At 37.8% G+C, this 26,176-nt stretch overlaps 1 pseudogene; it reads left to right on the top strand.

Annotated features, from left to right (window-relative positions):
* The window catches only part of LOC143610859 (receptor-like protein EIX2), a 28,886-nt pseudogene extending 3,335 nt beyond the window's left edge, over positions 1-25,551 (top strand).
* Positions 25,552-26,176: the final 625 nt, after the last annotated feature.

Raw genomic sequence — 26,176 nt, 5'->3', positions numbered from 1 at the left:
CGGGCTGCAACCAGGGTATTTTATTATTGCTACTGCCTCACTCGTGAGGAATTACAAGTACATGATTACAATATCTAGAGACTAGTTAGGGTTTCTAGCTTAGGGAACAAGATAACATAAACGGGCCCTGATAAAGAGATATAGGGCCGGCCCAAAACCTCCCATGTCTTCTATCTTATAAAACCCATTTAATATGTCTTCAAGTAAACCGGGCCAAACCCAAGCCCAAGCCTCCACAAACCTAACAATCTCCCACTTGGAGGCTTGATGAACTTCAAACTGCCGTCCGCTGTAAATACTTGTACCTCTAGTAATCTCCTCGACTCACCTGGTTGCAGCGGCCTTCTCATCATATAACCTGAAGGCCCGTTGAAGCTCCCCCGAGCTCCAACACATCAGTCATGGCTACAACCGCCACTAACTCGTTCTCTGTCCCTACCGGCTTCCACTTACATAAACTGCCGGATCCTGAGATATCCCGAGAACAAACAATACTCTCCATATGTAGCAGGTAACCTTCTGGAGAGACTTTATCAGATGGAACACTGGTTCTATTAACCCACTGTCGTCTGGTAGATGTAACTAAAGCTTTGACTGACTGACTGTCAGTGCTCCCACTGTCAGGAACACCTTTAACTGGTTTTCTTGAACTCTTCCATACATGTTCAACCTGAATCTGACCTGTGGCTCTGGGTTTATCTCCTGCAATACAAACCTTTTTCTGCCTAATAGACTCTGTGAACCGGATTTTGACTTTCTTCTAAACTGGGGTGGTTACTCCCTCAGATGGTAAACTGATCATGTATAGCGAACCTCTCTTTCTTCCTTGAGCCATGACAAGATTACCTTTAACCACCTTCCACTGTCCGTTCCCAAACTTAACCTCATGCCCCTGATCATCCAATTTCCCAACTGAAATCAACAATCTCTTTAGACCTGGAATAACCCTGACATCTCTCAAAGTCCATAAACCAGCTGAAGTCTTCAACTCAATGTCACCAATGCCCATAATGTTAAGAACTTCATCGTTCACAAGTCTTACCCTTCCAAAATCACCAAATTTTAGATTCTTCATCGTTTCACTACAGTGAGTGGCATGAAACGATGCACCAGAATCCATAACCCAGGAATCAACGTTACTCTCAACACTACAAACTAAAGCCTCATCACTAGTAACCCCGTCATCTATGTCGTCTTCTGTAACGTTCACTTCTTTCTTACCATTCGGACACTGATTCCTGAAGTGTCCCATCTCTTTACAACCCCAACATTCTATGTCTTTACGAGTCTTAGACTGACTCCTCTTCCTGCTCCCACTGCCTCATTCGTTTCTTCTACCCCTGCCTTCTGCGACTAACATATTACCTGAAGATTCGCCTGAACTTCTGCGTCTTGAATCTTCTCTCAGAATCAGATCCCGAATCCCATCGAAAGTAATTTTTGTAGACGAGCTACAAGCTGCAGTCACTGTTTGAGACCAATTGTCGGGCAAGGAGGATAATAACAAAAGGCCTTGAACTTCATCATCAAACTTAATGTCGACCGACACTAAGCGAGACAGGATCGAATTAAGATTATTAATATGCATTGTAACTGACCCACCCTCTTTCATTCTTGTAGTCACTAGCTCTCGGATAAGATAGACCTTATTTGCTGCCGATGGCTTCTCATACATGTTGGATAGTGCATCCATCATACCACGTGCTGTGGTTTCCTTCATGATGTTAAACGCCACATCTTCCGATAACGATAGAGTAATGCAAGCCCTAGCCTTCTTGTCTAACTTCTTCCAATCTGCTTCTGACATCTTTTCTGGTTTTTCATTTATCTAGCACTACATCTAAATCTTTCTGACAAAGTAGTGCTTCAATCTGCATCTTCCACCAACCAAACTTCTACCCATCAAACTTCTATATCATAACCTTTCCGTCTTCTGCCATAACAATAACTGGCTAAACTGCCCGATAAATATGCCAAAAACTCAATCAAACCAAAAACAAATATGATAACCGTTGCTCCAAAACTGACCAATAACAACCAATATTGCCTGAACTTTTCTGTTGCAAGATGACGATGCAAACAAGAGATCCTACAAAAAAAAGGCTTCTGCCTTTTCTTTTCTCCTTGATAAAAAACAATTCAATATGCCAATAGTGGTGGGGTCAACAAAAAGAATGCCTCCTGCCACTACAAAAAAGAGTGGTATTTGGGACTGAAAAATCAGTCACTGATACTAACGAATCAGTCCCAAATGGTTATCAAGGACTGATTTTTCCAGTCCCAAGTCAGTCCCCTATTCCTAGTCCTAGATAGTAGTTTTAATAACCGAAAATCAGTCCCCATTGCTTGGCGTCAACAGGGACTAATATTCAGTGTCCAATACACATAAATTTAGTCCTTAAACTGATCAATGATACCACGTCATTTCAGTCTCCAATACATATCTTCTGTGAGTAAAAATCAGTCTCTAGTATTATCATATTTCAGTCCCAATTGCATTTTTTTAAGGACTAAAAATCAGTCTTCTAAGTCATGTCTATTTGTCTCTAATGTGTTTTATTATATTCGTAGCTCTATACCAGTTCAGTCCCTAAAAAGGTATATTAGAGACCAGTTTTTAGTCTCTAATATCGCAAATTTCAGTCTCTAATAAAGTGTTTTAGTAACTAAAAATTGTTCTCTAATAGCATGTCATTTCAATCCTTAATATGTTTTTTTAGTGACTGAAAATTAATCTCAAATGCATTGTCATTTTAGTCTCGAATATCTTTTTATATAGACTAAAAATCAGTCTCTAATAACAAAATTTACAAGTCTCCAATACTTTTAATCAGATTCTGAAAATCTATCTCTAATACGCTCCTTCAGTAACTATAAATCAGTCTTTGATATTATCTTTAAATCTAATTTAGACTAGAAAATAGTTTCCAATAAAATCTTATTCAGTCCTTAATATGTATTTGCATTGTCTTAATTTATTTACTTTTAGGACTAAAAATAGTTTCCATATATCTTCATTTGACTGTCAATATCACAACATTGTAATGCTAAACCAACAATATCATAACTTTGAAATGCTATACATAAAAAAGAAACAAAAGCTAGTTTCCAAACATTAATATGCTAGTAAATAAAACAAGTAACAAACCATAAAGAATAAGTCTTAACTAACACGCTAGCTAGATCAGGTCTTCGCTACCACTTTCACTGAGTTGTCCACTCGATCCATTTCCTCCATTACTTGCAGATGCAGCTACAACATTCTCAAAATCTGGAAACTTTGAACTCATGAACATTGACATTTTTTCGTACAGCTAATTACTTTGTCTAAGTTTCTCCTGGTTCTGTTTCAGTTCCTTCTTGAGTGCAACAACCTGATTTTGAAGTTTTTCGGTCTCACTTGAAGGTGGTTGAGACGAATCCGATATCATCCAATGATCCTTTTTCCTCAATACCGGTCCAACGCCTACCTCCCATGCAGATTTTATTGTTTGCTTTTTAGCACAAACACTTTTAATTGCCTCTTTCTCTAGCTCACATTCCATATCAGCAGTTATAACCATTCCTTCTGAAGATAACTTAGCCATAGCCTCGTCTTTATGGTGAAGAATGTTTTCCTAGCAAAAGAGATAGTACGAAAAACAGTTATGAAAGCCCAATAAAGCTCAAACCGCGAACCAATCCTGATTGAACTGTTGGTAAAGGTTCGACTAGTTTGGTTTTGATTCCCAATTGTCTAGTTTTGGTTTCCAATATAAAAAACCGTTCCTAACGGTTTGACTAAAAGTTTGACAAAAAAAAAACAATGAAACCAGACTATGAACAAACCAAATGATAACCCATACAGTAGCAAAATAACCATAAAAGAGAGTAACTTACATATTCAATACGTGCATGATCATTTAACCATCCTTTTTTGTTAGAGTTGAAATGCAAGTTGTAATAAACTTCAAATGGGGTAGGCGCTACTTGAGTCTCGTGATTTGTCTACAATAATAGAAAGTGTAATAATAGAGAATACAACCCCATGATAGTTTAAAAAATTGTAACTTGTAAGGTTTAAATCTTACCATCTGGAATACATGATTAGCTATTGAGCGGGAGCCTCCTCTAATCGTAATAACTTGTTTACTTCTGTTAACTTCCATTTGTTTATTGTATTTCTATATAATCAATATTTACAAACATGTTAAAACTCACAACCTAAGAAAAAGTTATGATGCATTTGAGCTAAGCAATCTAGTCTAGACCGTGGAACCCGACAATGCAATCCAAGAGCCCAAATAAAGTATACTATTAGAACAGCTATAATATATAAATGATCTAAGAATTATTTGATTCTAACTCCAAATAATCGCACATATGGGTCCAATCTTCTTCACTCCGACAACCAGGCTTCATTTATCTTGCTAGTTCTAAATTGTTGTATCCTCCATTACTCTTCCAGTAGTCACTTAAAGTACCTCATGTGCGTTTCCATTGGGCATGTAGTCGAGCATCCACATATTCCATAATACCTTTATCTGCTCGCAACAAATTGAATCTTACCTACATTAAACACATACGTTAATAATATAAATGATAATATAATATCTTAATATTTTCTAGATAATTGAAAGTAAAGATATAAACAACTTACTTGTAACTTTTCATACATCTGATCTTTCACATCTTTTGGTACCAACTCCCATTTATGGTACTTCATGAAAATGTATGTCTGGGTAACTGGTTGAACCGGTACTTTTAAGCACTGGTCAAAACAGTCGGTCCAATCTACCAACGCCATTTTTCGAGTATTTTTTTATTTTAAGCAGTTTGTCTCATAATATTCGTAAATGGCGGATGTAGGCACAGAGAAGCAAAAGATACAACAAAGGGGATAAGAAGACAAGTTTTTTTTGGGCAAAACCAGCCATCAAAAGGTTAATGGACGATACCGAACAAAACAATTAACATGCAACAAAGCATAACAGATTTGGCAACTTACAGCAACAGACAAAAAGCGTGTGCCTTTGGCAAGACTTAAGACGTTACGAAGACGAATATCAAACCATTTTGTAAAAAGTCTGCAAATACCATGTAAAATCCAAAAGACCCCATCATATAATATAAAAAAGGGCCATATGGGTACTATCTAGAATAGGGATGAGCGTTTTCGGTACAGTTACCGATTAGTACCGGTACCAGTACCGAATTCGGTACCGATTTGGTACCGTCGGTAGCGAATCGGTACCAAGTTTTGAGTTTTCGGTATCGGTACGGTACCGGTACCGGTCGGTTCGGTACGGTACCGGTATTTCCCGATTTTTTCACGAAATACGGTACCGAACCGATACCAAACCGAACATTTCGGTACCGGTACCAACTATTTCCGAATTTCGGGATCGGTACCGGTACCATCCAGAGCTCATCCCTAATCTAGAACACAAATAGCATGTAGTCTACATAACTTTAATATATGGATATCCTGTGTTGTTGCAGATGGTCTGTTCTGTTGTTTATTCGGTCAAACTAACTTTGTTATGCTTTTTGGGTTTCATTCAATCATTTGATCAGAACTTGCATTTCTAAGGCTGTCTAATTATCCAGAGATCTAGCCTCGGCTGTATTTGACACCTTAGTGCATCTGTAAAGCTCATTTTTGCATCAAGTTCTAATGTTTGTTCGAGATGCATATTACAAACGACTACTACTGTAAACTAACAAAATAAAGGATTTTATTTCTACCAATGCATATTACGAACGATTATTAACGTAAACTAACAAAAAAGGATTATTATGCCATTTTTTGACAAAAGGTTGATAAAAAATGTTATTTATTTCTACAAGACAAGTTTCCTCAACGATATTTATCCAGTTCACAAACACACATTTTGAATAAAGTGGGGAAATCCAAAAATAGTAATCACAAATATCAATTAATAACAATCTTAAGGAAATCAGAATTGACCGACTAACAGTATTTACACGAATCAAAAAATTAACCTAAAATCTAATTAGGATTTAACAACCACTTTCAAATTATCGGCTAAATGTACATATACAAGATGCATTTATTGATTAAAGCCAGAAATTAGTTTAATTGGTACCTCAAATATGCCCGACAATTGATTGACTACGCCTGTTGTTCTTCGCACAGAAAGGAGAGAGTTCAAAGCAAAGAGGGGAATGGAGAGCAGATGATTTCAAATTCAATGAGCGCGTAATTAAGGGATGAATAGAAGGGATTGGCATCCCGATTTTGTTGTTGAGCAGTTTAAGGTAATTTTGATGTTCTAGGTTAAAATAGATAAAGCTATTCTATTAAAAACAAAAAAAAATCTTTACTTGTAACATCTAAATTACTATGATTATTATTGTATTATGATTATAATAATTTATTATTATCTTTATTATTATTATCGTTGATTACAATTGAAATTTTGAAAGTTTTATTAAACTATTATTATTATTATTATTATTATTATTATACAAGTCTCCACCAGGGATGAACTCGGAATTGTACCGGTACCGACTGGTACCGATCCCGAAAATCGGAAATAGTTGGTACCGGTAACGGTACCGAAATGTTCGTATAGAGCATATAAATATGTTTGACTGATTGTAAAGGTTTAACGTATTCACATGTATCTTTGGTGTGATTGCTTTAAAAACCTTCTTGATTAGACTGCAGACCTTAAGTCTGGTTTTAACCTTGATTAGGTTTGTGAATGTTTTGAAATCATGATTGTATTAGTGTGATGTTTGGTATAGCATGCTTTGGCCTAATAGAGTCTATCATGTTAGCAAACTTCTCCAGGTAAGTAAACAGGTCCCACGGCTAATGGGGATGTGTACGAATTACTTACCTTGGGCAAGAAGAGTCTACTAATGATATTCCCTTTCCAGTTACTACATGCCCATCAAAATATAGTTTGTATAAAAGTAATGTTTGATTGAAAACTGTATGTGAATGCTTTTGAAAATACTTTCAAGGTTAAAGGCCATAGCCTTGACTGAGTCTAAGCTTAATATAAACAATAATTAAACTTAGATTCTACCTTAGTGAATGCTTGAAATACTTATGCTAAGGCAGAATGATTGCTTAGTTGGCAGTACTTCGCTTAACTGCTCTACGGCTCGTTATTTCTCCAATACTTGCACGAACTTCAAGAAAAGGGACATCGGAACTTCACAACACTCGGGCACGTTCTCCAATGTTAACTATGTGAAAGTGATGGTGAATGCGGGAAGAATGAGCTCCAAACCCGTAGCCCGCTTTTACAAGCAAAGTTTTGGGGACCGTCGCGTAGCGCGATGGGCCTTTCCTTAGGCCATCACGTAGCGCGCCGCCGCAATTGACGAGGTGTTGCCACGTGTTGACACGTGGTTGGCCATGTGGCCCTGATTACTTAACCCGGTCATCGCGTAGCGCGATGCCCACTTGTTCTTGGACCATCGCAGAGTGCGGCGCCCCCTTTTTTCAAAATTTCTTGGGAATGGCATCGCGTAACGCGATGATTTAATCTGTTCACCCATCACGTAGCGCGATGGGTCTGAAAAACCAAAAATTTCATTTTAACCCCTATAAGTTTCAGAATTGTCACTTTTGGCCCAAAATTGAACAGGGTATTCCCGAGATGTTATAATTGATCATGAAAAAAAAAATAATTAGTTGATTCAAAAACATATAAATGTCATTATTTTTTAAAAAAATAACTAGTTGATTAAAAACATATAAATAATTAGTTGAAGTTGGTCATGAAAAAAAATAATTAGTTGATTCAAAAATCGTAATGGATTATTTTCGAAGAAATTCATCAGGATGATAGACAAAAATATAAATGTCATTATTTTTTAATTTATTTTTTATTATCTTTCTCAAAGAGAAAATTTTTAATAGAATTGATTTTTACCCGATATAAGATTATAATATGAAAAGACAACTCTAGACAAAATCACCTATTTTGTTAAATAAGTTCCAAATACCCCATTTTGGTAAATATTTTTTCACTACACCCTATATTCGTAACTGTGACATTTGAGCCAAAACAAGATACACCTCAGTACGTATTTACTGATTAAGCAAATAAACACTTTTTGCGTAACAAACGAACGATTAACCGAACGGGTCGGGTTAAGACCCAGATATTCCGGGGGGGCCATCTATAAGTGTTATACGTTTAATATAAGCTAGAATATTAGTAATATGGTCTTAGTTCGATAGCAAACAAGTTAAACGAAAACATGCTCGTTTAACTACCCGCTATGGATTTAAACGCGAAAAATAGCTACAATCCAAGCATGGTATCATCCGTTAAGCCGAAAAAGACTTACCAAATACTTATTTGAAATGTTTTAAGCGATCTGTGAAAATATTTTCGATTTTTACAAACATATTGTATGTTTTTATAATTTTACACAAAACTAGCCGAAAAACACTCGTTTTCGCGCTGTTTGTCGCACTCGATAAGTTTTTCGCGCCAAAAACCGAACCCGAAATAAATTTTGGGTTGGAATTTCACATAAGGACACGAGAAACGAGACAAATGAGCATGAGGGGGGGCCCATGGACCCCACCTTTTTGGGGCGGCCGCAATAGCCAGAATTGATACAGGTTATTTTGGGATATAATTTGAGTATTCAGGAATTTTTGTGGAATTTTTGGAAATTGTTTGGGATAAACGGACGATTTTCAGGCGAAATATAGCTGATAAAATGAATTTTTATAAATTAATAAATCAGTAAATAATTCCAGTAAATATTTTTATAAAAATCTACATATTTTAATTGATAAGTGGCTAAATTTTCATAATTTAATGATTAACGGTTTAGTTAATTATACTAATTTAAAGATTAAACAAATTTAGTTTTTATAAAAACCGGCAAGTTCGCGACTAACGAACTTGCGGGAATATCAAAACACCAAGAGTGATCAAAAATCATATTTTTGGATTAAGTAAGTAAAAAACGAACTTTTCTTGAGAAACCTGGACAATTTGGATAGATTGTGCGTGTTTCTTCTCAAATCAAACTGAATAAACCGAAAAGGGCCCCGTAGCTAATCCGGGACCCCAATATGTGATCTTTCTTTATAACTTAATCATTTTATTAACCAATACATTTACCTAATCTTATTTCCCCATAACTGTTTTCTGAACGTGTAAACGAACAACTTGGCCCAGCTGGGAAAACGGGAATCTGAGCCAAGTTCGGTTTTAAGTATTAGACATTGAACAACATCACAACCTAAGCCTATTGCCACTTTCCGGGCGTTCCAGCTATACCCAGATTAGTTATACAGCCCAGTTTAGTATTGAGATTATAATACTATTAAAATATTAATATTATTATAATATTGATTATAGTAAACCGTGATTGGAAGTTATACAAACCTCGAACCGACGTGCTACTGATTATCTACTAAACAGTGAGTTTCATGACCCCACTTCTAAACTGTTTTACGAAATTTTGGGGTAAAAAGCATGTTTGATTACATATACATACCTGAAACATGTATTGATGTGAATTATCCAAGTGCTAACACACGAAAGTCCCCACTAACACAGTGATTAACTTCGAGCCGATGGCTTGTGAATATTACTATTGGTTTGACAAACCCAAACGGAGCCGGCATGTGTTGCTGAGACTTTACCCCGTTTGCACATGACCATAATTATACAACACGTTATGTAGTGTTAGACATAGCTACTTGGGGCATATTGTGGGCGGAAAGGGGGCCACAGTGGTTGATTGGGCGTGGGAAATGGATGCACGCAGCACAAATAGTCAAGGCTTCACTGTAGCTTAGCATAATTACATCATTTACATACATACATATTTATATAATGATTACAAGTGTTAACTTGTGAATATTCATAACTGTTTTCTTGAAACTCGTGAAACTCACAAACTCTAGTAGTTGACCCGTTTTAAACTGTTTTTCAGGTGTACCTAAATTAGAATGATTTGGTGATCTGTTACTTGCTCAAGGTGTGTGGTTGATGCTATGTGAATAGAAGCAAGGGCGTTAGTAGTAAGATCTTATAGTTAATGAACTAGTTTGGTTTGTATGACCTAGACTGTAAACAATGATAGAACAATGGAATGTACTATTTTGTAAGTTAGTTTGTATGTTTCTTTATAAAAAATGTGTTGATACTAGAGGTGTCTGTTACATTCCCGTTTTACGCTTCCGCATTGTGCTAGTCGGGGTGTGACAGAAGTTGGTATCAGAGCCATTGGTTATAAAGGATTAGGTTATCCCTTAGGGTACCTAAAATATAACCGTAGGCTCGATTAACTCTGGGAAATATCTAAATAATAAATTTAATATTATATACCGATGGATGTCGGGATGAACTTGTTGGGCAAGTAAGTTATTGTGGTCCAGAACATAATAACAGACTTGCTTGTACGATGGAATTCGGGGAGAAGTCGCGGAACGTGTGGTTAGGTAAAAATGGCAACATATGTGTATAAAAGGTAATGTGTAAGTATATATATATGTAACACTCATACGTGCTTATTTGGAACAAAGTGTACAAATACGTGTATGTACGATACTGTTAATGACGGTAAATTTTATTATGATTATTATATTCATTTATATTCAGTATTAATTCTAATAATAATAAAATTAAAATTTTAATAAAACTAATATTATATTCTAATATAATTAATATTAAATTTGGCTTAATTAATTAATCTCCTCGACAATAATTAGCGCTAGCAATAGATATTATTCTTATAACTAACCTTTGTGCAGAGTCATGTCAAGGAATAACGACTACATACCGGAAGAAGAACCGGTAATCTCTGCAGAGGAGGAGGATCCAGAGGAGGAGGACCCAGAAGAGGAACCGGAGGAGGATGAGGAAGAGATGGAAGAAGAAGTTATTTGTAGAGAGCTGCCCAGAAATGTGCCTGATCTATCCGGCTACAGATGCGATAGTTATCCACCCAGGTCACCACGCATGGATCAAAACGAAGTTAACAGTCAGTATCGTTCACCTGCTAGAGTAGCCAGATCACCCACTCTACCTATACACCTGTCGCCGACAACTTCAGTTACTGAGCGAGTTTGACAGACTGCCCGTATTCGGGTAACCCCGATTGACCCTACCTCGATTCTATTTAGATCTACCCACTACCGGGGAGGACCTTCACGTCCTAGGGCGGATACTTCATCTTCCCGTTCATTGAGTATACCTACTCCTCGCCCTGACCTCCCAAATGCAGGAAACAACTCTTGGATGGCTGTCCTGACTGACCGTGTGATAGACCACTCGATAGCCATAGCTAATATTAACCAGGATAGAAGGGACGTGACCCAGTGCTTATCGACGTTACAGCAGATAGTACTGAACTTGTAGCAGTCAGATGCTTACCACCGTTGGTGTTTGGATAGGGTGACAGTTCGACTGTGGAATTGTTACTGGATGATTACAGTGTTGTTGTTTTCATGTTTGTGGTTAGTCTATCGTTTGTATGGATAGATGCAGGATGTTACATATATGTGTATGTGATCTTTTGGTACTCCATGCATGTATATAGTAGTATGTTATGTTAACATGGGGCACAATTTTGTACATTATTACAAGCACTGACCCTTGCAGGGTTAAGTCTAACAGTAACTTAGTGACAGATTTTGATATATACATGCAAGCACTGGCCTTTATCAGGCTAAGTCTATGTACCTTTTATTATCAATGTACAGAACAAATTGTGAAATGTCAGTATGTTATCTGGTTTACCTATACAACATTTATTGTGATTATTATTACACAGTGCCGTAGACTGGAATTAGTATTAATTGGCTTATATTTATTTATCATTATAGAATGGCCCCAAGGAAAGCAACCGCTATGACTAAGGCAGAAATGGCCGAGATGATTGCTCGGCAAATGCAGGCAGCAATACCACTTATTGTAACACAAGTAACTGCAAGTGTTAATGCCAATATACAAACAAACCATCAACAAATCAATAATGCTCCCCCAACCAACAATGAAACAGTTACAAATAATAATCCCCCACCTAATACAAATGCCCTTCCTAATGCCAATAATCCCCCACCGGATACAAATAATGTCAACAACAATAATCCTCCATCGAACCCAAATAATAACAATAACAACCCTAATCCCCCTCGAAGGGAATATTCGATCAAAAACTTTATGGCCTGTAAACCGATTGAATTCAAGGGTATCGAAGGGCCAAATGGGTTAATCAAATGGATAGAGAAGACGAAATCTGTTCTTAATATTAGCAATTGTCCACCCGAAAACATTGTCAAGTATGTTGCCTCTACTTTTACGGATCATGCTTTGATGTGGTGGAACACTACAGTTCAGATAAAAGGGCAAGATACGGTTAACCGCATGACTTGGGCTGAACACAAAACATTAATGCTAGATCATTTCTGTCCAAAGAACAAAATACAAAGGTTAGAACACGAACTCTGGAGTCTGGAAAAGAAAGGAGCGGATCATTTGGGATACACGAACCGCTTCAATGAACTGGCTCGTTTAGTACCCTGGTTAGTAACTCCCGAAGACAAACGAATTGAACGTTATATTTGGGGTTTAGCCCCAGAAGTGAGGAGTTTGGTAAACTCTGTGGGTCACACGTCGTTCGAGAATGCCGTGACTCAAGCTGGCATTGTGACTTTTGACTTGGTAAGAAGTGGAGTATTGAGAATGGCCGGGGAATCATCAGGTATGAAGCGAACCGATTATGGATCAGGATCACAAGGAAGGCCAGCAAATAAGCGTGCACGCCCGACAATACAAAATTATGTCATGAGCAGTTCTGAGGTGAAACGAGACAGGTACAAGGGACCATGGCCAAAATGTGATAAATGTAGTTTTCATCATGTGGGTGAGTGCAGACCGTTAATTTGTCAGAAGTGTGGGAGAACGGGGCATAATGGCCCTAGTTGTAGAGTCAGTATGGGAATTGTCGACTGACCAACCCAAGCAACTCAACCTCGTCGTCCACAACCACCTAGACCGCAACTGCTCGTTAACAACCTATCCAACAAATCACAGCACCAGCAAACCGCCGTGCTTGCTATGAATGTGGTAGAACGGAGCATTTTAGAAAAGACTGCCCAAGTTGAATCAAGGAGCAGTCACCAGTCGGAACCAAGCATCGATTTCTGGGGCGCCTCGGGGACGCGCGTTCGTTATCGGGTCTGGAGAAGCACGACAAGACCCGAACGTAGTAACAGGTACATTTGTTGTTTCTGATCAATATGCTTCTGTATTATTTGACATGGGTGCCGATAGAAGCTTTATTTCCACTAGTTTTGTATCCCTGGGTAATATGCCAGTTAGTGAACTAACAAATCTCTATACTATAGAACTCACTAACGGTAACTCTATAACTGTCAACCAAATAGTCCAAAACTGTTCCATTATTCTTAATGACCACCTATTCCTTATTGACCTACTCCCGGTAGAGTTAGGAAGTTTTGATGTTATAGTCGGCATGGACTGGTTAACCAAGAATAAGGTAGAGATTGTGTGTAACGACAAGACAGTTAAAATTCCCTTTTCGAATGGTGAGATGATTGTGGTACAAGGAGAGAAGTCCGGTTTGATATTACCTCTCGTGTCTCATCTCAAAGTGTTGAAATGTTTACGCCAAGGTTGTATGGCATTCTTTGCAAACATGACTATAAAGAACCCTAATGAGAAATGCATAAAAGAGATTCCCGTTGTACGTGAATACCCCGATGTCTTTCCCTACGATTTACCTGAATTACCACCGAACCGACAGGTTGAATTCCGTATTGACTTAATCCCAGGATCCTCCCCCATTGCTAAGGCACTTTATCGACTGGCACCCTCAGAAATGCAAGACTTATCTAACCAGTTACAGGATTTGTTAGATAAAGATTTCATTCGTCCTAGTTATTCTCCTTGGGGAGCACCGGTATTGTTTGTAAAGAAGAAAGATGGAAGTTTTAGAATGTGCATTGATTACCGGGAATTAAACAAAGTTACCATCAAAAACCGATACCCTCTTCCACGAATAGACGATTTATTTGACCAACTTCAAGGGGAAAACTATTTCTCAAAAATTGACCTCCGATCCGGTTATCACCAAGTTAAAATTCAAGAGGAAGATGTGTCTAAAACGGCGTTCCGAACTCGTTATGGCCACTACGAATTCTTAGTTTTGCCATTCGGACTGACTAATGCTCCCGCAGTTTTCATGGATCTTATGAATCGAGTTTGTAAACCGTACCTCGACAAATTCGTTATCGTGTTTATTGATTTTGATATATTCGAAAACCAAGGAGGACCACGATCAGCACTTACGAACCATTTTGGAGCTGTTAAGGCAGGAAAAGTTGTATGCCAAGCTGTCAAAATGTGAATTCTGGCTACAAGAGGTACAATTTCTAGGGTATGTTGTTAACCGACACGGTATTCATGTGGACCTGAGCAAAATTGAAGCCATTAAAAATTGGCAAGCCCCAAAGTCACCGAAAGAGATCCGCCAATTTTTGGGATTAGCTGGGTATTACCGACGCTTTATTGCTAATTTTTCCAGCATAGCCCAACCTTTAACTCTTTTGACTCAAAAAGATCGTGCTTATGCTTGGGGAGAGGAACAAGAAGCGGCTTTTCAGTTGCTAAAACAGAAACTATGCCAAGCCCCGATACTAAGTCTTCCAGAGGGAATTGATGATCTGGTAGTTTATTGTGACGTGTCACGGAAAGGGTTGGGATGCGTACTAATGCAAAGAAATAAAGTCATAGCCTACGCTTCTCGACAATTAAAGGTGCACGAGAAGAATTATACCACCCATGACTTGGAACTGGGCACAGTTATCTTTGCACTTAAGATCTGGAGGCACTACTTATATGGCACCAAATGTACAGTATACACCGATCACAAGAGCCTACAACATATTTTCGACCAGAAAGAGCTAAACATGAGGCAAAGGAGATGGGTAGAGTTGTTGAACGATTATGACTGTGAGATTCGATACCATCCGGGCAAGGCTAATATAGTAGCGGATGCTTTGAGCAGAAAAGACAGGATCAACCCACGACGGGTCCGAGCACTTGGAATGATCGTCCAAACCAGTCTCACCGAACAAATTCATATTGCTCAAAACGAAGCTCTGAAAGGAGATCACTTGTAAGATGAAAACTTACATGGGACCGAACAAAATTTTGAAGAAAGAACCGACGGAATTTTATATTGCAAAAACCGAGTTTGGATTCCCACTTTCAGCAATCTGCGTGACTTGATCATGGACGAAGACCATAAGTCCAAATACAATGGATAAGATGTACAAGGACTTGAAGGAGTATTATTGGTGGCCCGGTATTAAGAAGGATATAGCCACGTATGTCAGTAAGTGTTTAACTTGTGCGAGGGTTAAGGCCGAATATCAAAAACCTTCGGGAATGTTGCACCAATCGGAAATACCGCAATGGAAATGGGAACAAATTACCATGGATTTTGTAACACACCTCCCTAAAACTTCCCGAGGAAACGATGCAATATGGGTGATAGTTGACCGACTAACCAAATTCGCACACTTCCTTCCAATCCGAACCACTTACACAACTGAAAAACTTGCTCACATGTACATAAATGAAATCGTATCCCAACACGGTGTACCCGTTTCAATTATTTCTGATCGTGATAGCCATTTCACCTCTCGTTTCTAGCAAGCCGTACAAGAAGCTTTGGGAACCCGAATTGACCTAAGTACCGCCTACCATCCCCAAACCGACGGTCAATCCGAGCGAACCATTCAAACCTTAGAAGATTTGCTTCGTGCTTGTGTACTAGACTTCGGTGGGAACTGGGATCAACATCTCCCACTGGTTGAATTTTCGTACAACAATAGCTGTCACAGTAGCATTCAAGCGGCACCATATGAAGCGTTGTACGGGAGAAAATGTAGATCACCCTTGTGCTGGACTGAGGTGGGAGATACCCAAATTACACGATCTGACTTGATTCAAAAAACCACTGACAAAATCCGTAAAATCACAAGCAAATTAAAAATCGCCCGAGATCGACAGAAAAGCTACGCTGATGTTCGTAGGAAACCGTTATCCTTTGAAATAGGCGATAAAGTATTCCTCAAGGTATCCCCGTGGAAAGGCGTCATTCGATTCGGTAAAACCGGTAAACTAGCTCCGCGATACATTGGACCGTATGAAGTAATTTCGAAGATCGATCCTGTAGCCTACCGACTGAAATTACCTTTGGAGTTGAGTTCCATTCACGATGTCTTTCATGTTTCGAACCTGAAATCGTGTCGAATCCGAAATCGTGCCACTAAAAGACTTGAACATAAACGAAAAACTAAATTTCGTTGAAGAACCGGGAGAAATACTAGAGGGAAAAATAAAACAATTAAGACAACAACAAAATCTCTCTGGTCAAAGTACGGTGGAATTCAGAACGGGGACCCGAATTCATGTGGGAGCGGAAATCCGAATTTAAAAAGAAATACCCGCACCTATTTCCAAATAAAGACAAAGTTGAATAATCAAATTTCGGGGACAAAATCTTCTAACGGGGGGAGAATGTGACATTTGAGCCAAAGCAAGGTACACCTCAGTACGTATTTACCGATTAAGCAAATAAACGCTTTTTGTGTAACAATCGAACGATTAACCGAACGGGTGGGGTTAAGAACCAGATATTCCGGGGGTCCATCTATAAGTGTTATACGTTTAATATAAGCTAAAATATTAGTAATATGGCCTTAGTTCGATAGCAAACAAGTTAAACGAAAACATGCTCGTTTAACTACCAGTTATGGATTTAAACGCGAAAATAGCTATAAACCAAGAATTGTATCATCCGTTAAGCCGAAAAAGACTTACCAAACAGTTATTTGAAATGTTTTAAGCGATCTGTGAAAATATTTTCGATTTTTACAAACATATAGTATGTTTTTATAATTTTACACAAAACTAGCCGAAAAACACTCGTTTTCGCGCTGTTTGTCGCACCTGATAAGTTTTTCGCGCCAAAAAACGAACCCAAAATAAATTTGGGGTCGGGATTTCACATAAGGGCACGAGAAACGAGATTAATGAGCATGAGGGGGGGGGGGCCCATGGACCCCACCTTTTGGGGCGGCCGCAATAGGGGAAACCCCCCCCCCCCCTAAGTTTTCCTATTAATATATACTAAGTATAAGATATTTTCTAACATCATTTTCATGAATAATCTGGACACAACCTGCTCTCAATCAAAAACCAGCAAGAAAGTAGGTAAAAATGTCATAAATAATCGATTTCGGCTCGTTTAAACTTGATTAATACCATATAAACATAGTTTGATTGCCAAAAATCATTCCTAACCATGTACAAACCCTAAAAATGGTCCATAAACATTTTTTGATCATACACATGGTAAGGAACTTGGTTTGATAGTTTTTTTTGGCCATAAACACGGATTAAAGGGTTGAAACGGCGTTTTTACGGTTCAAAAGTTCGTTTTTGTGCACTAGCCGAAACCCTAAGTTAAGGGGTGTTATGTTGATGAAAAATTTCTTGTTTTGTGATATAGGACTTGTATCTAGCCTACATAGGAGCACAAGAGCTTGAAAAGTTGATTAGAAAGGCGGAAATGAACCAAAACCGCTAAGGTAATGCCGAAACACTCGCTTACGGGATGTTTAGGTTAAGGTTGTGATGTGCATATTATTAGGCCTTGAAATTTTTCAGAGACATCAGGGACCATGTCATTGAGTCTCTATTCAAATTTGGTAATTTTTCGACCATCCGAGAATATTTGGCGAATTTATTACCGAATTGGGACGTTTAATGGGGAAAATTAGTTAAAATGCTTCAAAAATTATGAAATTTTTCTAGGAACTCAGATTTAATGTATTTGATCATATATGAATTTTTGGATCATTTGGAAAAGTTTTAGGGTGTTTTGTGCACATGCGTTCGTGTGAGTTTTTATAGCCGAATTTGGGCCGAAAAGAGTATCGCACGAGCTTTTTACATTCTGGAATTGATACAGGTTGTTTTGGGATATAATTTGAGTATTCAAGAATTTTTGTGGAATTTTTGGAAATATTTTGGGATAAACGGACGATTTTCAAGCGAAATATAGCTGATAAAATGAATTTTTATAAATTAATAAATCAGTAAATAATTCTAGAAATATTTTTATAAAAATCTACATATTTTAATTGATAAGTGGCTAAATTTTCATAATTTAATGATTAACGATTAATTAATTATGCTAATTTGAAGATTAAACAAATTCAGTTTTTATAAAAACCGGCAAGTTCGCGACTAACGAACCTGCGGGAATATCAAAACACCAAAAGTGGTCAAAAATCATATTTTTGGGTTAAGTAAGTAAAAACGAACTTTTCTTGAGAAACCTGGACAATTTGGATAGATTGTGCGTGTTTCTTCTCAAATCAAACTGAATAAACCGAAAAGGGCCCCGTAGCTAATCCGGGACCCCAATATTTGATCTTTCTTTATAACTTAATCATTTTATTAACCAATACATTTACCTAATCTTATTTCCCCATAACTGTCTTTTGAACGTGTAAACGAACAACTTGGCCCAGTTGGGAAAACGGGAATCTGAGTCAAGTTCGGTTTTAAGTATTAGACATTGAACAACATCACAACCTAAGCCTATTGCCATTTTTTGGGCGTTCCAGCTATACCCAGATTAGTTATACAGCCCAGTTTAGTATTGAGATTATAATAATATTAAAATATTAATATTATTATAATATTGATTATAGGAAACCGTGATTGGAAGTTATACAAACCTCGAACCGACGTGCTACTGATTATCTACTAAACAGTGAGTTTCATGACCCCACTTCTAAACTGTTTTACGAACTTTTGGGGTAAAAAGCATGTTTGATTACATATACATACCTGAAACATGTATTGATGTGAATTATCTAAGTGCTAACACACGAAAGTCCCCACCAACACATTGATTAACTTCGAGCCGATGGCTTGTGAATAGTACTATTGGTTTGACAAACCCAAACGGAGCCGGCATGTGTTGCTGAAACTTTACCACGTTTGCACATGACCATAATTATACAACACGCTATGTAGTGTTAGACATAGCTACTTGGGGCATATTGTGGGCGGAAAGGGGGCCACAGTGGTTGATTGGACGTGGGAAATGGATGCACGCAGCACAAATAGTTAAGGCTTCACTGTAGCTTAGCATAATTACATCATTTACATACATACATATTTATATCATGATTACAAGTGTTAACTTGTGAATATTCATAACTGTTTTCTTGAAACTCGTGAAACTCACCAACTCTGGTAGTTGACCCGTTTTAAACTGCTTTTCAGGTGTACCTAAATCAGAATGATTTGGTGATCTGTTACTTGCTCAAGGTGTGTGGTTGATGCTATGTGAATAGAAGCAAGGGCGTTAGTAGTAAGATCTTATAGTTAATGAACTAGTTTGGTTTGTATGACCTAGACTGTAGACAATGATAGAACAATGAATTGTAATATTTTGTAAGTTAGTTTGTATGTTTCTTTGTAAACAATGTGTTGATACTAGAGGTGTCTGTTACATTCCCGTTTTACGCTTCCGCATTGTGCTAGTTGGGGTGTGCCAGTAACAAAAAAAAATCTCAAATAAATTATGAATAGAAATCATGACTTGTATAGAACTAAATCATTAGTAATAAAATCTAAATAAAAAAATATAGGTGGTAGAAATCGTAACAATATTTTATATTATAACTAGTGAAAACTAATGTGGTTGAAATAGTTCCTATTCTTAGAACTAATTTTTAGTCTTTGATAATTACCTCAAAATAGTAGAATATTGTATGTTCAAATCATATTAGAGACCGGAGATCAGTTGCCATACGAATAATTTTTCATCACTGGTTTGGGATTTAAATTCAGTCTCCAATAAGTTTCCCGCATAAACCTAATATTGCCCAATTAATCAGTAAATGATAAATCAGTCCCAAATACCATCTACTTGAGACTAAAATAGCAGTTCCTAAAAGATTAGACGCTAAATGATTGAAGTGACGATGATGTTTGGAAAACTGAAGATGAGTCCCTAATATTTGGCGGTTATTTGAGACTATATATTAGTCCCAAATTAATTCATCAAAAAATATATTTAGAGATTGAAAATCAGTCTCGGAAAAGGTACATTACATGATTTCTGAGACTGATTCTTAGCCCCTAACATTTTTCCTTAGATTGTAGAATTTGCTCCTAAGAAATAGAGACTAAGAATCAGTCCTTGATCCTTTCTTACACAAAATACGTCAAATGTTGAATATTAATTCCTAATTCGATATGTATTAGAAATCTTAAGAACTGATTTTCAGTCTCTTATATGTTCCTTTCACGTTAGAGACTGAAGATTAGTCACCAAATTTTTGTGCCATTTTTCATTATTTATTTGTGACTAAAATTTAGTCTCAAATAATGTAAGCGACTGAAGTCCCTAACATCAGTCGTAAAAAATTCAGTTCCCAATAGTAATGGTAACAGATAAATCAGTCTCAGATACTAAGCATTTGAGACTGATATATCAGTCCCTAAAAGTGTAGTTTCTAATGGTGCCTTTTTTTTGTAGTGTGCTTAATCTTTATTAGTCTTTGGTGCAATGAGTAGGACCAAAAAAAAAAAGGTGCTGCTCCTCCGATGGTACAACCACAAAAAAGACAAAAGAAGCCCCAAATATGATTTGACTTTATCAATTGGAAAGTGGGCGGTGGCCGTTGATCTCACGAACACCAACAAAAGAAACCAAAAAACACAAGATGAAGAAATATCTCTTTTTATTTTTTTTAACCTGCTATCGCTGGGTAGGACTCCCTTTTGACGACTTCAATCTGCCAAAAATTTCCAAACCCTAGATCGAACAACACTCTTCTCACAAATGTTTTCTGTGTGTAACGTAATCTCGACTCTTGATACCACTTGTTATGATCGGTTTACAAACACACACACAATCAAGCTATAGAAAAGTAAAGAACACGCAAGATTTACGTGGTTCAGTCTAAACTGACCTACGTCCACGGGCTGCAACCAGGGTATTTTATTATTGCTACTGCCTCACTCGTGAGGAATTACAAGTACATAATTACAATATATAGAGACTAGTTAGGGTTTCTACCTTAGGGAACAAGATAACATAAACGGGTCCTAATAAAGAGATATAGGGCCGGCCCAAGACCTCCCATGTCTTCTATCTTATAACACCCATTTTATCTGTCTTCAAGTAAACCGGGCCCAACCCGAGCCCAAGCCTCCACAAACCCAACAGTGTGGTCCTCCAAAGGCTATGAGGAAATGGTTTTTGTGTTGCCTTTCCAAGTACACACCCTTCGCAATCTGTTACTTGGCCAATCTGAGACATCCCACGAACCAACCCTTTATTGCTCAGAAGCTGAAGGCTTTCTTCATGTAGATGACCATAGCGGCGGTGCCACAAATTTGACTCATCCGTATTAGCAACAAAACCAGTTTGAGTGAAACACTTTGTTAGAGGACATATCAACGCGATAGGCAACTGTATTGGTACGTTTGTGTGTGATCACGCATGCATTATCATCAAACAAGAGAGAGTACCCGGTGTTCATGAGTTGCCCAACACTCAGCAAGTTATAGCCAAGTGCAGGAGCATATTGAACATCATGCAACACTTTTGACTCTCCATTGGGAGTCACCAGTCCTACCACACCTTTTCTTTCAACCTGAATGCTCTTACCAGTCCCCATTTTAACCTGCACTTTCTTCGTTTCATCCAACCGTTTGAACAATGATCGTTGCCCGGTCATATGATTGGAGCACCCGCTGTCCACAAACCAAACACTAGGAGCCGGAGTGTCTTCACTAACCGCCATAAACAAACGACACTCATCTTCTTGTTCAACAGCCGCATTCACTTGGGGTTCAAACCAACAATCCGCACGAACATGACCCATCTGATTACAATTAAAACATTGAACCTCACTCTTACCTCGACCATTAAGTCGACCACCTCGGCCTCTACCACGTCCACGAAATCATGATCGCCCTCTTCCCCTGAGATAACTTGACCCGACCACTTCTCTAGCCTGTAGGACTCTTTCTTCTTCAACAATTGTCCCGCTTCGATTGACACGTACTTCATGGGACTGTAACGAGCCCATGAGTTGATCAAACGACAGGGTAGAGAGATCCTTCGACTCTTCGATAGCTGTTACAACATGATCCCACTTGGTGGGCAGGCTTCGTAGTACCTTCTCAACTACAAGCTGGTCTGAGACGTTTTCACCATATGCCCTTTTTTGATTCACAATTCTCATCACTCTTGATAAGAAATCTGAAACTGCCTCATCATCCTTCATCTGTAGGGTTTTGAACTCACGCCGAAGCCCCTGCAGTTTCATTGTTAAAACTTTCGAATCACCTTTGTACTCAGTTTCAAGCACCATCCATGCTTGGTTCGCTGTTTCAGCCGCTACAATTCTGGAAAAAATGTTGTCGTGCACTGCCTGCTGAATTAGGGCAAGAGCACGGGCATCCTTCTTTTGATTCTCTCTAAGGCGAGCTGCATCGGTATCTCTTGCATCAAACACCGATGTCACATACTCCCAAAGATCATGTGATCGCAACACCGTCTTGACTCAAATACTCCAAAACTCATAACCTTCTCCCTTGAAGACAGGAAGAAGGGGCTGAGGGGAATTGGTGTTACTCGCAGCAACCATAATCACTCGTTTTCTTTTGATCGTTCCTCACAATGTGGCTCTGATACCACTGTTAAAGATATGCAGAGATACTTAGAAAACTCAATGAATAATTCAATAACAAAAGCACTGCTTAAATAGCAGCCAAACAAAGACCCACGACTCAACAACTATCACATGATCACATGATCTAAACAACCCACTAAACCAGGACTTCATAACCTACTGACTTATTCTAAGCTATCCCTAAAGAATAGCATTACATGACTTAGCATAACAAACTAATTAAAACACCATAATATGAAAATAATAATAAAGACACGTGACACATTTTAATTATTTTTCAACATGTCGTTGGGAAAGAGTCACATGTGGCAGTCTAACTGGAAATGTTGAAAGTCTCTCTCAGAGGTGGTGACATAAAATACTTGGTTAGCAAAGAGCTAGGAACTTCTTTAAAAGATTTGAGGCATTTAAAGTACATGGACTTGAGTTGGAATTTATTTGTTGGAAACCGATTCCCCGAGTTCATTAGATCCTTTGAACAACTGACCTACCTCAGTCTCTCCAATGCAAGTTTTTCTGGTATCATTTCTCATCACATTTGAAATCTTTCCAGGCTTTCGTCGCTTGAGCATCTTGACTTAAGTTACGTGAATCTTAATGAAACGAAAATCCTTGACATGGTGCTTTATCAGACTGTATCATTAAAAGTGTTAAGTTTGTCACATTGTGGTCTTGTAATTGACGACCGTGGCCTGCTTCATAATTTGAGCACTACAATTTCCAACATGGAACACCTGGATCTTGGTGGGAATTATTTCATAGGTCCACTCTCTCACTTTTTTCAAAACATGACATCCCTACAATCCCTAGATCTCTCATTCTTTCCTCTTAGTGCAACATGAAACTTTGCATCAAACTTTGCGAACTTGCTAAACATCATCCCTTCTTTATTAGAGCTCCACTTGTCATATTGTAACCAACAAGAGACACATCTGTCTCATATTCTTCATAATTTAACAACCCTTTCTAATATCCAGCACTTAGATCTATCTTCAAACAACTTAACAAGTACAATTCCAGGATCTGTGAGAAAATTAAAATCATTACAAGTATTAGATCTATCGTATAACAAGTTAACAGGTCCTGTTCCGACATTCCCTCAGAAACTTACTGAGCTTCACCTTTCTTATAATGACTTGAATGGTTCAATTCCAGTTTCTATTGGCCAACTCTCTAAACTCCGTTCTCTTGATGTCTCTCATAATTCTTTGGAGGGAGTTGTTTTCGAATCCCATTTTGCAAACCTTTCGATGTTAAAGGACTTGAGTGCAGCTTTTAACAATAAGTTGATAATCAACGTTTCAAATGAGTGGCTTCCTCCATTCCTATTAATGCATATTGATCTCACATCCTGTCAGATTGTAAATGGACTTCCACAGTGGCTTCAAAGTCAGAGGGAACTTCAAAGATTAATATTGTCTAATACAACCATTTCAGGACCTCTGCCCACATGGTTGCAAAAGATGACCAGCATTCCTTTCTTAGATCTCTCCCACAACAACCTTAGTGGGCCTTTAACCAACCTTCCTAGTGGGGTTCCTAATATTGATGCTGATGGAGATTTCATTCAACCAAGTTTATTTCTTCAAAATAACACTTTCAATGAGTCGATTCCGTGGCCCTTGTGCAAGAGGACAGATTTATTTTATCTTGATCTTTCCAATAACAAGTTAACTGGGGAAATTCACAAATGTTTGAAGAATCTGCAAAAATTGCAGTTCCTAAGATTAAGCTCAAATGAGTTACACGGTGTTATTCCGAGTTTTATAGGGAATATGTCATCATTATTATCTTTAAACTTAGATGATAATAACTCTAGTGGTGAGCTTCCCAAAGGAATTTGGAATTTAAGTAGCCTGGCTATCTTAGATCTTGGTGGCAATGCGTTCTATGGAATAATACCCAAATGGATTGGAGAAAAAATCAAAGAATTGAAGGTTTTTAGGTTATACAACAACAACTTCACAGGATAAATTCCTCGATCTTTGTGCACAAATTCAGAGCTTCAAATTTTGGATGTTGCGCATAACAACTTAAGAGGAACAATCCCTCACTGCTTAGGTGGATTGCAAGGTATGGTTAACGATCGTTACCTTTTTTTACTTTGGTGAAGGTACTGAGGAGGCATTGACTCAGATAATCAAAGGCATTTTCTTAAATATACGAGCAATTGGTATTATTTTAGTAACATGGATCTTTCAAGCAATAAACTTGTCGGAGAGATACCTGTAGAATTAACTGCTCTACATGGATTAATAGGTCTCAATTTGTCCAATAATCATCTTAGTGGAGGCATTCCATGCAACATTGGAGACATGAAAGCATTAAATTCTCTCGATCTCTCAGGAAAACAAGTTGAGCGGGTTGATCCCTCCAAGCATTGCTGCTTTGACTTTCTTGAGTAGCTTAAACCTGTCAGACAACTACTTGTCAGGGCGAATTCCAACAGGACATCAGTTGCAAACCCTCATCGATCCATCAATATATGGTGGGAACAAAGATCTATGTGGAGCTCGATCCGTTGCCAACGAATTGCTCCAACCATGAAGACCCAACTGCAATGGCGAAGAACAAATATGAAGCAGCCGATGAGTCAAACAAGGTATGGTTTTTTTGGGGCATAACATGTGGTTTTACAACAGGGTTTTGGGGTGTTATTGTAGTTTTGGTGTTGAAGAAGAAGTGGAGACATAAGATATTCATGTTTGTTGAGGAGACCATGGGCAAGCTAGGTGGCCAGTGCAGTCATGGTAAGAGTTAAGAAGACTAAGAGAGGAAGAGAAGCCACATAGAAACACTTAAATGCAAGTAATTCACCTATATGTTATCATTGCTCGTTTTTCAAGTTTAACACTTCTTTTAGGATTATATATTTGTAACACATATATATATATATATTTTGTGCCTTGTATGTCGTGAGTATGTATACATGCATTTGCAACGTACTTCTTATCCCATGGTATATTTATGATTTTTAATTGTTTCCAACGTTTTTCAATTTTAACACTTCTAATAGGATGGTATGATTGTTTGTTACCTGAAAAAGAGAAGTTTGTAACTACAAAATATATAACTTTACTTGGTAAATAAAGTTATACAGCATAGGTGCTGCTACTTTTACCAGGCTGACATGAGTTTTACTTGTTAGTTTCCTGAAAGAGAAGTTTCTAACTGAAAGACTATAATTTTACTTGACAAACAAAATTACACCGTGTACTCCGGCTCTTACTTCTTACCTAGGAGTTGGTATATTCACGGGTCTAATCTATTTTCTATCCATACACAGTAATGAAATGTAATGGACAAAACAATTTTATATTTGACGCTATTTTATTTTATACCAGTAATATTCCTAGTTCCTAACAACCAGATATATAATACTGGCATAAATCTGGTTGTTAGGAACTAGGAATATTA

The sequence above is a fragment of the Bidens hawaiensis genome, unplaced genomic scaffold (genome assembly GCF_021521415.1).
Source record: "Bidens hawaiensis isolate Kalapana, Puna unplaced genomic scaffold, B.hawaiensis_p1.1 tig00028528_1, whole genome shotgun sequence".
NCBI classification, from domain to species: Eukaryota; Viridiplantae; Streptophyta; class Magnoliopsida; order Asterales; family Asteraceae; genus Bidens; species Bidens hawaiensis.
Note: the sequence above shows the minus strand (reverse complement) of the source record. Positions and strands in the feature narration are given on the sequence as shown.